General features: G+C 37.5%; 1 protein-coding gene and 1 pseudogene across 2 annotated transcripts in view; one reads left to right on the top strand and one right to left on the bottom strand.

Moving 5' to 3' along the window:
* EEA1 (early endosome antigen 1) overlaps positions 1 to 17,919 on the top strand; it is a 134,862-nt gene that overhangs the window by 7,202 nt on the left and 109,741 nt on the right. The window lies entirely within an intron of this gene.
* On the bottom strand, positions 11,154 to 11,527 carry LOC137775146 (large ribosomal subunit protein eL34-like; annotated as a pseudogene).

Raw genomic sequence — 17,919 nt, 5'->3', positions numbered from 1 at the left:
AAACATCAAAGCGATTAACATAACCAAGCTGGTGCAAATGATTTTCAACGCTTGGTTTGGATATTTTGAGTATGTCTTTTGAGTATGTCGGCCATCTCCCGCATGGTATAACGTTGATTGTTCTCAGTTAATGTCTCTATTTGATCGCTATCAAATCGCTTCAACTGGTGTACCTGACCCTGAGCATCGTCCAGTGAGAAATCTCCAGCACAAAACTTTGCAAACCACTTTTGACATGTTCAGTCACAGTACCTTCTCCATACACTGCACAAATCTTTCTTTTTGCATTTCGGTTGCGTTTTTACCTTTCTTGAAATAATTAAAGCATAATATGCTGAAATGTTGCTTTTTTTCCTTCCATCTTCAACATTAAAGTGGCTACACAAAAATTCACTGATTTTGATAAGTTTTTTTTTAACGCACGCTGATATGATGGCTGTCACATACAGTCTAACAAAATTGTTTTGAATGAAGTTAAAGATGACTAAGTGCTACTAGAGCCATCTTACGGAAAAAACCGAATGAACCTTTTGGCCAACCCAATATAATTATTGGTAAAAAAACCTGAACTCTGAAAAAAACAACAAACAAAAAAGAACCTGAACTCTGGAGCCAGACTGCCTGGGGTGGCATCTGCACCCTATTTACTAGCTGGGTAGCTTTGGGCAAGTAACTTGACTTCTCTGTGGCTCATTAAAATAGTCATAATAATAGTACCCTTCTCATAGAGTTGTTGTGAGGATTAAATGAATTAATACATGTGAAGGTTTTACAACTGTATCTGGCACACAGTAAACTCTATAAATGTTATTTGCTACTAATGCTGGTTTTTTGTTATTACATACTCCAGATTTCTTCAAGGAATGCTTTTCTTATCACTCCCTTGTTATCTTTTTTTTTTTAACTTCGTGTGTGTGTGTGTGTGTGTGTGTGTGTGTGTGTGTGTGTGTAGAAAGTCATTTGTCATACTGTTGAACATTTATTCTGTGCTCATTACTGTGCTGGGCTGGCAGAGATTTAATGGGGGAGACAGATACTTAAGTAATTACAAAGCAGTGTGATGTGGCAATAGATATACAGAGGAAGAATGTGAGCACAAAAGAAAAAGTAACTAATTCTGTGGTGAAAGGAGGAGGGAGGGAGACGGAATGGAGATGGTTAAAGGCCTTACTGAAGCTGGAGAGACTCGGGCAAGGAGCAACAAGGGAGAGAAGGCATTTGTACAGACAGTGACCAGGCAAATGCAAAAACCTGAAGCAGCCTAGCACAGCATAGGGGAATTGTGAATATTTCGCATGTGGATGGGGATAGTTATGAGATGAGACTGGAAAGGATTTTGGACTTTATACAGTAGACAAAATGGAGCCATGGAAAGTTTTTAAATAATCAAATTTGTAATAAGGAAAACCCTCCAAAAATATTTTCCCCTTATGATCCTTATAAAAAGTGTATCAGGTGAATCAGTCTTCTGTCTAAAATCTGTTGGTGACAACTCAGTGCCCATAGGAGATGTCCAGACTCTTTACCTTGGCATGCAAGGCCGATACTGCTCTGGTTCCTTGGGAAAAAAGATTCCATTTCAGGCTCATCTCCACGTACCTCTGTACATTCACTGACCTTGCCATCCTCACTAACTGTGTTTCTCACAACTTCCCCTGATCTCTCATCCCTTCACATCTCTGTAGAAGCTCTTTATTCTGCTGTGAGTGCCCTACCATTACTTGTCCACACTGCTCAGTTTAGGGGATACTAGGAGTTAGTTGCTTGCTCTTTTTTCTTTCTTCCAAAGCACCCCATACTAATTAAGAGAATGGGCTTTTGGAATTAGACCATCGTTTAAGCCCTGGCCTCCTCTATTCATGAGCGTGAGATCTTGTGCAAAATTTCAAGCTCTTTGAGACCCAGCTGCTTTATCTGCAAAATGAGCATAATATGTACTTTACAGTATTGTAGAAGGATTAAATGAAATAATGTTCATGAAGACTCACCACAGTATCAGCATTCAATAAACACTTAGTGTACAGTAGCTCAGTATACTAAAACACTTAGTATATAGATCACTGCAAAACTTATTCCATTGTTCTTGTGATACTTGACTTCTCCACTACTAGACTGAGCTCCCTTAGGGTGGGGATTTTGTTTTTCTTTCTTAGTGTGTAGGACTTACATTAATGTTTGATACTTGGTGTATTTTCAGTAATACATGTTGACTTGGTAGCTGTGTAGAGAGGATGGCTCCATAAAAGGAGAGACCAGCTAGAAAGTAATAACGTTTTAGTTCCTAAAATTGTTGCACATTAGAATCATTTGGAATCCTTAAAAAAAGAGAAGAAAAAAAGAAAAAGAAAAAAAAGATTCCCAAGTCCCTCCATTGAATCAGAATTTCTGCATCTCTCGTTGTCAATCCAGGGGATGATGAAAGCTTGAATCAGACAATGGCTTTGGGGATAGAGAAAGAACAGATTTTCAAGAAAGTTAGGAGAATTAATAGGACTTACTGACTTGTGAGTAGTCTGGGGGGAAGGAACTAAGGTGAAGAATAGAGGAGGAGGAAGAACAGGTTTGGGGAGGAAGATGAGTGAACTAGAGGTATGGACATCCCAACAGAGATGTTCACTAGGCAGGTGGAAATATGTAGGTCCAGCACTCAGGAGACAAGTGGAGGCAAGTATTAGATATGTGTGAATGTTGAAGAGATGTCAATTCAAATAAGGACTGAGAAGTATCCACTGAATGGAACAGTTAGGTCATACCTAGTTCAGTTTCAGGAGAGTCATGGCGAGAAATGATTGGCTGGGCAGTAAGGGCGTAGAAACAGGGAGTGCAGACTATTCTTCCAAGATATATGGAGGAGAGGAAACAGTAATTAAATATTAAATGCATGAATGTAATCTGTCATCCTTGGACAATACTCTAATGAGTGCTTTTTATTTTCAAGGATTATAAACTTCCTCAAATCAGTCTAAATTGAAAGGAGGATTTATTGTAAGGTTTCAAAGTGATCTAAGAATAAGAATTGCTGTACAGTTGGGTCTCTAGACAGTAGAACCTAGAAAGGTGTCAGGGCAGAGGCAGTGCTCCCCTCTGTCTCACACAGTCTCCTGGACCACTGGCATTTTGCCTCTGCATCTCTGTGTCCATCTCCTCGCTGCTCCTTGCTTAGTATGCTCAAGACCTCAAATGGCCATCTGACCACATGATTCTACTTGCTTTTCACCTTACCTTTGCATAGCCAACTGGCCAAATGTCTCAATTTCCAAACCCCAAGAGAAGAATCAAAAATGTCCTCCTCATCTTTTCTTGTTGGGTCACGCGTAGGTCTCTGGCTGGCCAATGATGGAGTTGCTTCCTCTGGGTCAGGTGTCTGCTGCTGGTTTAGTCAGCTGAGGTTGGGAGTGGACTGAGGTCATTTGATTCTTAGGAGTCCTCCTTTTAGGAATTGTGATACCATGAAACACATCTTTTACAGATCATTCTAGAAATAAGCTTTACTGTGGCTCTGAAATAGTGATTATAGTTCTGGTTAGGTTCATTTGGTGCCAGCTAGTTTTCTTACCCTCTATTCTAGTTTTTTCCTTCATAGCTTCTGCATTCTCAAGAGTCAGTGGTCTTTTGAAACTTTGGCTGGGTTATAACTTTGATTTACTTAAGTCCCTCCTGTACTCTTATTTACCTCATGACTTTGATGTGTATCTGTTTAGTGCCAGTTTGTGTGGCTAATTTTTTTTTTTTTTAATATTTATTTATTTATTTGGCTGTGCTGGGTCTTAGTTGCAGCACGTGAGATCTTCGTTGCTGCGTGCAAGATCTTTGTTGCGGCTCATGGGATCTTTGTTGTGGCTCGTGGGATCTTCGTTGTGGCATGTGGGATCTTTTTTTAGTTGTGGCATTCGGGCTCTTTGTTGCGGCACGCGAGATCTAGTTCCCTGACCAGGGATTGAACCTGGGCCCCTGCGTTGGGAGCGTGGAGTCTTAACCATTGGACCACCAGGGAAGTCTCTGTGTAACTAGTCAGTCATTTCTCTTCAAAGTTTGCAGTTTAAAGGCCTAAGCATGGAGCTCAGCAGTAGTTCATTGTTCACACTGGGGTTTGTTTGTTTGTCTGTTTTGCCACTGAGCCATTTTATTGGTTGCTAGCTAGCTTGTGAATGGCTGCTTTTGGGTCCAGGTGATCACATTTGGTCGATTGGCAGTAGACATGGGGTCATATACCCTGGCTGTCTTGGACTATGTTCTCAGTATGGGCTGCTGTAGGATAACTTACTTTGGGATAGATCCATGGCCATTGCTTACACTGTGATTGATTGACATATTGAACATGAATAACTTAGTTGCATAGACATCTGTTTAAGTATTGCATGGGTCATAGCAGCAGATGGAATTTAATAAAAACCACATCCTTTCCCTCGTTTCAATGTTTAATATTAGACTATGGTTAAGTTTTACATAAGTATGCTAATATAAAAGTTTTTCTAGTGTCTCAGTGATACTTTATTGGGACTTTATTAGCTAAATAATATTTGGAAAGTGTTTTAAGAATTCCTGACTTTGTGTAGTGTTATGCCAAAACACACTCTGTTGTGGGGGATTGATTAAGAGGTAATCGTATTGAGTTGGACCTCTGATAAGGAAGTATGGGTTTATTTTGTTCTGTAAGACATTAATTTTTCTGATAAAACCTTGTTATATCTGTTTGCAACTTCCAAATATTTAAAGCAATGATTTAGTTTTAAAATAGAATATTTAGAAATAATAAAAGAATATATTTCTGGTTATAAAAATAAATCATGTACATCATGGAAATCTGAAAAGTTCAGAAAAGGAAAATTGAGAAGAAGCATAGGGCTTGTAGCATAGTGGATGGTTTAACTTTGAGAGCATTTTGTTTAAGTCAGGTGGAATCTCAGCTCTGTGCATGATTACATTTGTAATCTTAGCTAGCAACTTACTTAGTTTCTTTAACCTTATTTTTCCCCCTTGGTTAAATGGGAACAATTCCTTTGACTTTATCCAAAGGATTGTTGTGATGATTAAATGATATAATGTGAATAAAGATCTTGATGTTGTGCCTGTCACAGAGGTTGTAAGTTAGCTATTATTATTATTAATAGAAAGATATAATATTTCATTTAGCACACTACCAATTGACATTTCTTTAACTAGTATAAAACTCAAGTTTCTTATGTGCCTGATTTTGAAAGTACAAATGATCTAGGAGAAGTTGATATTCTGAGCTTTACAATAAGATTCATGCCTCTGGGTTATTTTGATTTTGTTAAGTTTTTGAATGTAAAGGCACCACATCAAGTAGAGAAATCACTGAATTTGGAATCAAAAGACTTGAGTTCACATTCTAAATTCTGCTATCAGTGTGATCTTAGGCAAATCATGAGCTTCTCTTGGCTTCACTTTCCTTATCTGTTCAATGAGGGCACCACCTAGGTGATTTCTAAAGTGCTTTTCAGGGTAAAAGTATTAGTTGAAAATCACGGAAGTACCAGGATTTTGAGTCTGCAGACCATTTGCAACCACAAAGTAGCATTTTAAGCGTTACATAACAAATCCTGATACCTTTTACCCTGTTTCCTAGCCTCTTTGCTGAGAAAAAAACACTGTCTTCAGGAAGCAAGGATTCAGTGATAAAATCCCATAGCTCATGTAGCATGACGATCACAGCACCTGCCACATAGCAGGCTCCAGAAGAGAGTAAGTCTCCTTTTCTGTTGAGTTCCCTCCCCCACTCCCTTTCCCCAGTGTATAGCCCTTTATGCGTATCTCAAATGCAAGTAAGGTACATTCATTGTAGTGGATGCTTTGGTGTGGGCCACAGATACCTCTTCAGGATAGAGACACATTCTCTTAGTTGCTTGGGATCATGGCTGCCTCACCCAAATTTATGTCCCCTTCCTGGAAGCCGCCTGCATTTCATTCCTGGTTGATGGTGGGGGATGCAAAGAATCATCCTCTTGCCTTGATTAGAGACTAACATGAAGGGTCATTCTAGCTTCAGGACTCTTAGTAGGCTTAGCTGAGGCTGCTCTTGCAACTGTTATTGATCAATACTGTTCAGCTTCTCCCTTGGCCCAGTCATGCTGCCTCTGTGCCTACACAGGTGTTCTTGAGAGCACTCCCCAGTAAACCTGCTTGCAGATATCAGTCTCCGACTCTGTTTCCTTGGGAACCTGAATTACGAGTCATCTGCTATTTGGATAGTCTTTCTCAGGGATTTTTGCATTGTAAAAGATGATAATATTCAGGATGGAGTTTAATTTTATGAATATTGTGTTCCACTTCTTTGACATTCTACATATCTTTTATAACAGGAATTCATAGCCAGTAGATTAGGATTTTTGTTAGATTCTGGAGTTTTTACATAGTAGGTCTTCAAGCACATTTTGGGATTTTGAGTATGGCCCACAGACTCTCTGTTTAGGAAATTTTATTATTAGCACCTTTCCCAGTTCTCTCAAGTGATTTTAAGACTTAAAAAATGAAAAGTGGTGTGTGAGGGACGGGGGCAGGAGTGTGGGCCATCCTCCCTCAGGGTGGGGTGTAGTCATCGTTTCCACCTCCCCCCCCACCCCACCCCCCGCCCCCGCTCTGAGACAGGTAGGAGGGTTGTGTTGAGCCTTGAAGCCTAGGGTGTGGGCCCAGGTGGAGCCGCTGCAGGTGCAGATCTTGGAGGCAGTGGTAGTAGCAAATATTCAGATGAGAACTTTGAAGGCCAAAGTGGAGAAGGGTTGCATGTGAACAGCAGTTGAACACAGGTCAGTCGGTCCTGAGAGATGGGCAAGCACCTTTTTTTTTTTTTAAACTTTTAATTTTATATTGGAGTATAGCCGATTAACAATGTTGTGATAGTTTCAGGTGCACAGCAAAGTGAGTCAGCCCTTCATACACATGTATCCATTCTCCCCCAGATTCTGAATTCTTATTTTGATATATTTTTGTGTCTGTCTCTCCATATTTATTGAATCAAGACACCTGATAGTCTAAACTTGCTTAAAATATGTGAATCAATTTAAATTATATGTTAGATATTTAATTACATGTTAGATATTTAAAGTGTTAGATATTAAAGTCTTTTATTCTTTCACTTAATATTGAGTTAATTGTATGATGTCTGTAAACCCAATTTAGTTGCTAGTAACTTATCTATAATTAGTTGTTTTTTTTTTTTAAATTTATTTATTTATGGCCACGTTGGGTTGTCTTTGCTGCACATGGGCTTTCTCAAGTTGTGGCGAGCGGGGGCTACTCTTCGTTGCAGTGCGCGGGCTTCTCATTGCGGTGGCTTCTCTTGTTGTGGAGCATGGGCTCTAGGCACGTGGGCTTCAGTAGTTGTGGTACGTGGGCTCAGTAGTTGTGGCTCACAGGCTCTAGAGCGCAGGCTCAGTAGTTGTGGCGCACGGGCTTAGTTGCTCCGTGGTATGTGGAACCTTCCCCGGACCAGGGCTTGAACCCGTGTCCCCTGCATTGGCAGGCAGATTCTTAACCACTGTGCCACCAGGGAAGTCCCTACAATTAGTTTTGATTGTCTCAGTCTCTTATTGACTAGGCTGCTTTTTTTTTTTTTCTGACTTGACTGCTTTCATGTACCTATTAATAACCACTAACTAAATTTTAGAGTTTTGAAAGTATACATAAGAAAGCTAAGCATATATAAAGATTGGAAATATATTTGACTTTGTTTCTATGGTCATGCTTTTAAGTTAGCCAGTTTAGGGCCCACATGAATCGTGGAATGAGAATTTTGGAGCTAGAAAGACCCATGATCTTGTCCTGTCCCTGTAGTTTGTCATTGAAGAAGTTGAGATTAGAGAAATTAAGTGTCTTGATGGGTATCAGAGAGATGGCCAAGAAATATTTGAGACAGTAGAGAGGATATTGAATTAGGACTTGGGAAACCTAAGTTTTAATTGCAGCTCTATTGTTAGATAGCATGACGTCAGGTAAGCCAGTTGTACTTTCTAGGGCTTTGTTTCCTCATCTATGGAGTGTTACAGTTGGAACATGATTTCTGAGACGTTTTCCAGCTTTTAAATTTTGATTCTACGTCTTTTTTTTAGGAGTGGTGCACTTAGTAATAATGTAAGTATCTACTACTTATAGTATATCTAACAAATGCCAGGTGCCGATTTAAACATTGTATGCATACTATTTCATTTAATCCTCCCAACAGTTCTGTGAGGCTGACATTAGTTCCACTTTACAAATGGGAATTTGGGGCTTACAGAGGTTAAGTACTTTTACAAAGTTTCTAAGTGGGTAAACTGGAAGTTGAATGCAGGTCTGTGTGACTCCAACTACTGTTTCTGAATCAGTATTCCTAGATTTAGATGTACTTTTGTTTTTGGAACGCTTGACAGGCCCTGCTGAAAACAAGAGCCAATTGCATTTAGATAAGTGTATGCTTCTCACCCCCCTTCTCTGGCATACTGTATTGTATGTATCGTAGTCTATGTCACTAAGTTAGGCAGGGAAGACTTAGGATGCGGAAGTATATTGTGTGCTGGCACTTGAGACATTTTGGAGTAGGCTGGAATCAGGTGCAACGGGGGAATATAGCCTCTTAAAAGACACCTTAGAAAGACGAATAGGAATTGCATTCAATTCACCATTAATAATTTAACAGCAGGGGTGACTATTTGATGCTTATTAAAGTCGTAGATGGCTCTAGGTTAGGCGGAACTGCTCACATTAAAAAAAATAGGAATTATTTTCAGTTGAAAGCTGATGTAAATTAATTAGGGTTAAATGTGGTATATTTGTAAAGAAGCTTACTATTGTACATGGTTTTATGATGGATAGAAAAGCATCTGTGGAGTTACATGGTGGGTCAAGGTTATACTGCAACAGTCTGAGTTAGCCTTCTACATCAGGATTTGATATAGATCGGGATATATTCAGTTTTAAGAAGAAGGTGGAGAAATGAGAAGGAACTCAGAGGACAAAAAAAAAAAGTAATTACCAAAAATGAGTTGTAAACAAGTTTAAAGTTGTTAGATTTATAATGGAGATTAGAACAAAGAGTATTAGTGACCGTTTTCAAGGTTGAAGATTGAGAGCAAGCAGGAAAGGACTTAAGAGACAAATTTTATATGAAGTTTGAGGCTGACAGGAGTTAAGGATTAGGAGTATAGAAGATATAAAGTGAAAAGTAGGTCCTTCCCAGTAATCATTGCTAATAGTTTCTTGTGTATTTTTCCACAAAGTTTTAATGCATATATCCATTAGCATTTTACAGTATGATCATACTCTTTATATGAATTTGATCTTTTTCACTTAATATAGTTTGGAGAGCTTTCAGTATCAGCACTTTCAGAACTTCCTCTTATTATTTGTTTATTTTTATTTTTATTTATTTATTTATATATATATTTTTTATTTTTGGCTGTGTTGGGTCTTCGTTTCTGTGTGAGGGCTTTCTCCAGTTGCGGCGAGCGGGGGCCACTCTTCATCGCGGTGCGTGGGCCTCTCACTGTCGCGGCCTCTCTCGTTGCGGAGCACAGGCTCCAGACGCGCAGGCTCAGTAGTTGTGGCTCACAGGCTTAGTTGCTCCGCGGCATGTGGGATCTTCCCAGACCAGGGCTCGAACCCGTGTCCCCTGCATTGGCAGGCAGATTCTTAACCACTGCGCCACCAGGGAAGCCCTATTTGTTTATTTTTAATAACTACATTATATTTTATTATATGGATTATTAAAATTTAATCATTTCTCTATTGAAGGACATTTAGTTTGTTTCCAGTTTTGCTAATAAATAACACTGCAGTGAGCATGCTTGTATACATATATAGGTGGTCCTTTAATGAATTTGTCCACTGGGTAATTTCCTAGCAGTGAGTCAGAGAGTATGTACATTTTTTGTATTTAGTTACACTCCCACAAACAATGTTTGAGAGTGTTGGTTTTCCAATACTCTTTCCACCAATGAGAATTGTCAAAGAAAAAAAAGTTTTTGATTTTACTCAAATACCCTGAAAACCAGATTGGCAGTTTAGTCTTCTAGTCTCTTGTTTAACTTAGAAAGTTAAACAAGAAACTATGGAAAATAGAATAATGTAAATCTTGGAGTAGTTACATTAATTCTTTTTAATGTATGAGAGGTATTGTGTGTTAGTTAAACTCAGGGGGTACTTTTATTGTGTCCTTACTAGGAAATTTGACGAATACCTCATTCTTTATAGGGCTCCCATCCTCAGAAAGGTTCCTTTTCTCTCTTGTGGAGAAGATATGACATTATATCTACTGTATCTAATTGTGTCTATTGCTGCATAATAAACCATCCCCAAACTTTGGCTTTGGCTTAAAACCACCATCATTTTATTTACTCTAGATTCTCTAGATCAACAATTTGGGCTAGGCTAAGCTGAATGGTTCTTCTGCTGGTCTCTCTTGGAGTTACTAATACAGCTGGAGTTATCTGTTGGTTTGATTGGGGTGTTGGTCTAACAGCCTCTCTCAGATTGCTGATAATATTCCTTGGGTTACATGTGTCCAAGGTTAGCCTGGGCTTGTGTGGTGACAGAAGAGTTTCCAGCAATGAGGGAGCAAATCCCATTGTGCACTCTACACTTGTATGCTATTTGCTACTCTACCATCAGCCAAGGCAAGTCTCATGGCCAGAGCCCATGTGGGAGAGGATTACACAGGAGAATTGCAAGGGCATTAAAACATAGGTGTGATTCATTGCTGTAACAATCTACCACCACTTTCTTCTTCCTTGTATTGGTGTTACAAGAAAAGTATAAATAAGAGATATAACAGTTTAAAGGAGAGAAAGATTTCTTGTCTAAGGAAAGGTTTTATTGATGTCACTTAAGTTAGAAAGACTGATTGCATCAACAGTTGCAAACTGTTGATTTTCCAGATTTTTTATTTCTTCTACATATATTAACTGACATTTTTCTGTAAAGAACTTTTCAGTTTAAACCAGGGCGATCTGGTTGACATGAATTTCAGCGTATACTGGATGGTCAGGATAAATGCTTAATTCTTTTTCTTTAATTATGAATTTTCAGAATAAGAATTGATACACTACCCTAGTAGTGATCAATGAAATGAGGCTTACTTATTTGTCTTTTGACTTTCTCTTTCCTTGAGGAAAGAGAACTCATGGATTTTTTTGTTTGTTTGTTTGCCTTTTGATTTTTTAATTACTCAGAAAAACTTCATTTTTAAATTTAGCTTCCTGACTCCGTGCTTGTGCTTTCAACACTTTCACAACGATTTTATGTTCCTCAGTAAGGAAAGTGTGCTTGTTCCTGTCATGGACACATTTAAAACACACATGGAACCACCATAGGCCTGGCTGATATGTTTTTTCGTTTTAGACAACATTGTAAGGGCTTTAGGTCTCACAGCACAAACTCCTCAAAGTTGGCCTGGGCACACGCCACATGTGGATTTTGGTGCTTTCCCAACCTTCTTGGTATAAAGGTAAACACCAGGAGTTTGAGACAGCCTGGTTTTGTTAGAGGCTGTATTGTAGGATAGCCTATGATGGTGTCTCAAACACTGGACCATCCTGAATGCCTCTAGATACCATCCCCGGAAGAGGAAGAAGCACTCATGGATTTTTAAATATATTTCATTAACTCAAGGATTTATGTATATTTAGTGGGTTTCAGTCAATTGAAGTCAGTGTGATTTTTTGGTATGCAAATTGTCCCATCTTTACCTAGTAGAAGTGCCTTCAAGGTGACTTTTGTCATTTTGACAGGACCCTGTTAGTGTTTGATAACTTCCTTGCTTTGTGGCACAACATGTGCCAGGTTCATCTAGTAAAATTTCTCCTCCAGGCTGGAATCATCCATTTCTCCAAAGAGTCCTGGTTCCTTTTAATGGGGAATGCTATTTAAATACCACTGTCTGGGCACTTAGGGTACTCATTGCTTCTGTGTTGTCATTGCTTTTAAGCATTTAAGATAAGAACTAGGATATATATATATATATATATATACACACATGTACATATGGACAGATTTAAAAAGCAAAACAACATGAGTTCAAATTAAAGTATTTTTTCCTTCTTTGAGTTTATATTTTTAAATTTTATACTGAACATCTTGGCTCTTAACGTTAACATAATTATTTTTTCCTAAAAATATACATACCAGAGCTTTAAAATAACAATACTAATATTACTGTTAATAAGCTTACTGAATCAGTTTTACTAATTTTTTTTTTAGCAGTTCTTTTTGTCCTTATACTATAGCTTGCTAAAGCTATAAAGTCAAAACATTGTGTTCTTAAAACACTTGAAATAATTATCTTCTCTGTGTGGCTATAGCATTAACTTGAGATTCAGTTAGGTTTAAAATTTAAAAATTATAACGTAAAGTTTAGCATTTTTATCATTTTAAAGTGTACAGTTTGTTGGCATTAAGTACATTCATATTGTTGTGCAACCATCACAACTATCTATTTCCAGAATGTTTTTATCATTCCCAAACTGAAATTCTGTACCATTAAACAACTCCTTATTCCCCCTACCCCAGCCTTTGGTAACCACTGTTTTACTTTCTGTCTCTATGAATTTGATTATTCTAGGTACTCATATTAGTGGAGTCATATATATTGGTCCTTCTGTGTCTGGCTTATTTCACTTAGACTAATGCTTCCTGGGTTCATCCATGTTGTAGCGTGTATTAGAATTTCCTTCCTTTGAAAGGCTGAATAATATTCTACTGTATGCATATACCACATTTTGTTTATCCATACATCCATCGGTGGACATTTGGGTTGTTTCCACCCTTTAGCTATTGTGAATGCTGCGATGAACATTGGTGTACAGATATCAGTTCGAGTTCAGTTAGACTTTAGCTGAGGTTTTAAATAAATGACGATTATTATTAACTAAGCTAGAGAACATAGGAGGAAAAGAAAACTTTTTCCCTGGGGTGGTAAAGGGTTGAGATAAGTGGTTTGATTTTGGAAATGATTCATTTGAGGTGCTTTGGGAAATCAATTAGAAAGCAACTGGAAATGTAGTATAGAGATATAGGGTGCTAATAAATTAAGTCTCTCTTTTATAGTCCAGGTGAGAGATGATGAAGTCTTGAACTGAGTTAATGGCAAAGGAGATGAAGAAGTGATAGATGCAAAATTTATGTAGGTGATTCAATTAATTTGGTGATTGGATGTGAAGGTTGAGAAAGAGGGGAGTTAAGGGTAATGCTTTAGATTTAAGCAAGATGGGTGTGTGATGTTTCTGTAAGTTCAGGTAGAGAATGCAGATGGATAAAAGTTTTATGAGAACAGATAATGAATTTGGTTTTGATTAAAATGACTTTAGTATGCTTTCATGGCACTCTGGTAGAGATATTTAGCAGGGAAGGAAAATATGAATTTGAAGTTCAGCAGAGATCTGGATTAGATTTAGAATTTTATTTTTGTCTGCATTGGGGGATAATTAAAGTTAAGGGAATAAGTGAGATCACCTAACAGTGTATGGTAAGCTAAGAGGTTGAACATGAAAATTCCCTGGGAAGCCCTGGAATGCTTTCCATGAAATAAGAAAATTGTCATTTGCAAATATACCTTCTCAGTTCACCTGTATGTGCAAAGTTCTTAGTTCTTAATAGTAAGAAAGAGGTAGTGAGGGCCCTAAGAAATCTTTGATTATTCATTTATAGTACAAGGATCAGGTAGTGTATTTAAAGCACCCTTCTTTTTTTTTTTTTGATAGATTTGTTTTATTTTTGGCTGCATTGGGTCTTCATTGCTGTGCATGGGCTTTCTCTAGTCGCGGCGAGCGGAGCCTACTGTTCGTTGTGGTGTGTGGGCTTCTCATCGCGGTGGCTTCTCTTGTTGTGGAGCGCGGGCTCTAGGTGTGCAGGCTTCAGTATTTGTGGCACGTGGGCTCAGTAGTTGTGGCTCGTGGGCTCCAGAGCACAGGCTCAGTAGTTGTGGTACGCAGGCTTAGTTGCCCCGCGGCATGTGGAGTCTTCCCAGACCAGGGCTCAAACCCGTGTGCCCTGCATTGGCAGGCGGATTCTTAACCACTGCGCCACCAGGGAAGTCCCAAAAGCACCCTTCTTAAGGTCTGAATATAATAGATGGCTTTTCAAAGTTCTTGAATTTGTGAAAATTTTCCTAGTTGGTCTTTATGGTGGGAGGAGGGTGAAACAGAGTGACAAAATCAATGCTGTAAGTTACATTTTATAAGAAATCCTTGTCCATGTCTAAGAGTCTCCAAGGTTTTGAGGTTGTATGTCATTTAATTTCTAATACTTGTATCCTTTCCAGTTTCAGAAATAATTTTGCTAAGTATAAGGTGTGTTTAGTATCTTACAACAATTTTTTTCAAAGATTTTCGTAAAAGCAATATTTTATTTCTAGTCAACTCACCTTTTTCTGGCAATTAATGTGTTACTAACTCAGCTTCTGCTGGTTTGCCTTGTTCCCAGTCTAGTTTCAGCTAGAGTGGTATGGGTTGTGCATTTGCTTATTAAGCATTTACTACATCTCTTCTGTGTGCAAAGACTAGTTATCCTTTTAGTTGGTTTTAGTGCTTTGAAGATAGGTAAGATTTAGAGATGAGGTTCTTTATTTTTAGTAGCAATTAGGTTGTAAAACTGAGTTATGTTCTCAATGAAATTATTGCCCTCTTCCTGCTTGATCTTCTCTGTAGTGAAGTAATATGTAGGGGGAGAGTTATATGTAGGGAGAGTATGTTGAGTTTGGAAGCTCTGACTCAGTATATCACCAGATATTAGAAAAACTTTTGTTATTCATCTATAAAATAGGTGTTTTTTATATGCTACTAGATGCTTGTTTTGATTTTCTTTGCTATTAGATTTTCAGTCATAATTGGAAGACATAGCTATTGGTTGCTTTGGATTACAGCAGTGTAATTATGATTCTCACAAGTAGATTTTTAAAGTTGTATTCAATAAACAACTAGTCTGAAATAGATAAAAATGCATTTTAAAGAAACTTCATGTTGTTAAAACTTCTTTGATAGTGATACTACCCTTCAAGGTATTGCATACAGTAAACAGTAACTTTTTTTTTCCCAGTTAAGTCCTGTTCTTTCTTCAAAAACTTGTATGTGATTTTTGAAAGTAGTTTTTGGAGAGATTAATGCTGCTTTATGTTGATCTTATAGTTGTTGGTAGTAGGAATGTATTTTTATATTATCAACAACCTAAGGTAGCCAAATATATTGCAGACATCTATTCTTATTTGGTTGAAATAAATACTTTGAATACCATATAACCTTTTTCCCCCATGTTTTCAAATTTTGATCTGTTTGGCTGACACCACTAAGCATTAATGATAGGTGTTTGATAACTCTAATCATTTGGATCTTTTGCTAGCCCAAATATTTTTTAATTAAAAAAAATCTGAAAATTAAAAAAAAATATGACCACACTAATAAAAATTTTTGAGAGGAGATGGGTAGGTGGTTAACTAAATCATCAACACAAATCTTATCCTTTCAGCGACATAGAGGAAAAGTAGTAATAACAACAAAAATAACCCTGATGTAAAACACAACAGTCTTCTGTGACCTTTCAGTCTCTGTGTTTGTATCTTTACATAATTGAAATCATAATATATCCAAACTTTGTATTTTGCCTGTCTTACAAATTCAACATTATATCACGTGTGTTATAATTTCTTTGCACAATCTTCACCCTTGTCACTTTTAAAAACAATTTAAAAAATTAAAAAAATTTTTTGGCTGTGCCGCACAGCATGCGGGACCCTAGTTCCTTGACCAGGGATTGAACCTATGCCCCCTGCAGTGGAAGTGTGGAGTCTTAACCACTGGACCGACAGGGAAGTCCCCTACCCTTGTCATTTTTAATTGTCAGTTTTGTTGAGTTGGGTATGTCACAATTTAGTTAACCTGTTCTTTGTTTTGAACATAGTTTGCTTGTAATTTTTCACTTAAAATTTTTAAGAATTATATGTTTCAGGTGTATAGCATTATGATTTGACATCTGTGTGCACTACAAAGTGATCACCACCACAAGTCTAGTTGCTGCCCATCACCATACAGTTGACCCCCTTTACCCATTTTGCCCACTTCCCAACCCCCTTTCCTTCTGGTAACCACTAATCTGTTCTCTGTGTCTATGAGTTCGTTTTAGTTTTATTTTATTTGTTCATTTGTTTTGTTTTTTTTTTAGATTCTGTGTATGAGCAAAATCATATGGTATTTGTCTTTCTCTGTCTGACTTATTTCATTTAGCATAATACCTTCAAGGTCCATCCATGTGGTCACAAATGGCAGAATTTCATTCTTTTTTATGGCTGAGGAGTAGTCCTGTGTGTGTGTGTGTGTGTGTGTGTGTGTGTGTGTATGTATGTGTATGCCATGTCTTCTTTATCCATTCATCCTTAATGGACACTTAGGTTTTTTTTCATATCTTGGTTGTTGTAAATAATTCTGTAATGTATAGGGGTGCATATATCTGTTTGAATGAGTGGTTTTGTGTCTTTCAGATAAATAGGCAGAAGTGAAACAGCTGGATCGTATGGTAGTTCTAGTCTTAATTTTTTGAGGAACCTCCATACTGCTTTTCATAGGGGCTGCACCAATTTATAGTCCCACCAATAGTTCAGGGTTCCTTTTTCTCCACACCCTCTCAAACATTTATTTCTTGTCTTTTCTGACAAGTGTGAGGTGATGTCTCATTGTGGTTTTGATTTCCATTTCCCTAATAATTAGTGATCATGAACATCCTTTCATGTGCCTGTTGGCCACCTGTGTGTCTTCTTTGGAAAAATGTCTGTTCAGGTCCTCTGCTCATTTTTTGATTTGGTGGTTTTTTTTGTTGTTGAGTTGTATGAGTTTTTTGTAGATTTCAGATATTAACCCCTTATTGGATATATGATTTGCAAATGTCTTCTCCCATACAGTAGGTTGCCTTTTTGTTTTAATGATGGTTTCCTTTGCTGTACAGAAGCTTTTTAGTTTGATATAGTCCCATTTGTTTATTTTTGCTTTTCTTTCGCTTGTCTTTGGAGTCAGAGCCACAGAAACATTGCTGAGACCGATATCAATGAATGTTAACCAGACTTATTGTGGTGCTCATCTTGCAACATATACAAATACTGAATCATTATGTTGTACACCTGAAGCTAATATAATGTTATATGTCAAATATATCTCAAAAATTGTAAAAAAAACCTCAATTAAAAAATAAATCATAAAAAACAAAAACAAAATAAAACTCACTGCTTAAATGACAAAAAAAAAAGACTGATATCAGTGAAGTTTTCTTCTAGAAATTTCATGGTTGCAGGTCTTACATTCAAGTCTTTAATCCATTTTGAGTTACTTGTTTCATTATTTTGCATGTGGCTGTCTGTTTTCCCCAGCACCATTATTGAATAGACTATCTTTTCTCCATGGTATGTTCTTTGCTCCTTTGTCATAAATTAATTGTCATATATGCGTAGGTTTACATTTTTGGACTCTCAGTTCTGTTTCATTGATCTGTGTGTCTGTTTTTGTGCCAGTACCATACTGTTTTATTACTGTAGCTTTATAGTATAGTTTGAAATCAGGGAGTGTGATACCTCCAAGCTTTTTTCTTCTTTCTCAAGATTATTTTGACTATTTGGGATTTTTCTGTGGTTCCATACACATTTTAGAATTATTTGTTCTGGTTCTGTGAAATATGCCATTGGAATTTTGATAGGGATTGCACTGAATCTGTAGATTGCTGTGGGTAGTATGGACATTTTAACAATATTAATTCCTCCAATCCATGAACACAGAATATCTTTCCATTTGGTTGTGTCTTCAACTTCATTCATCAGTGTCTTACAGTTTTCACTGTAACAGGTCTTTCACCTCCTTGGTTGAATTTATTCTTAGGTATTTTACTCTTTTTGATGCAGCCATACATGGGATTGTTTTCTTAATTTCTCTTTCTTTTTCTTTTTCGGCCGTGCCA

The sequence above is a fragment of the Eschrichtius robustus genome, chromosome 13 (assembly GCF_028021215.1).
Source record: "Eschrichtius robustus isolate mEscRob2 chromosome 13, mEscRob2.pri, whole genome shotgun sequence".
Classification (NCBI taxonomy): Eukaryota; Metazoa; Chordata; class Mammalia; order Artiodactyla; family Eschrichtiidae; genus Eschrichtius; species Eschrichtius robustus.
Note: the sequence above shows the minus strand (reverse complement) of the source record. Positions and strands in the feature narration are given on the sequence as shown.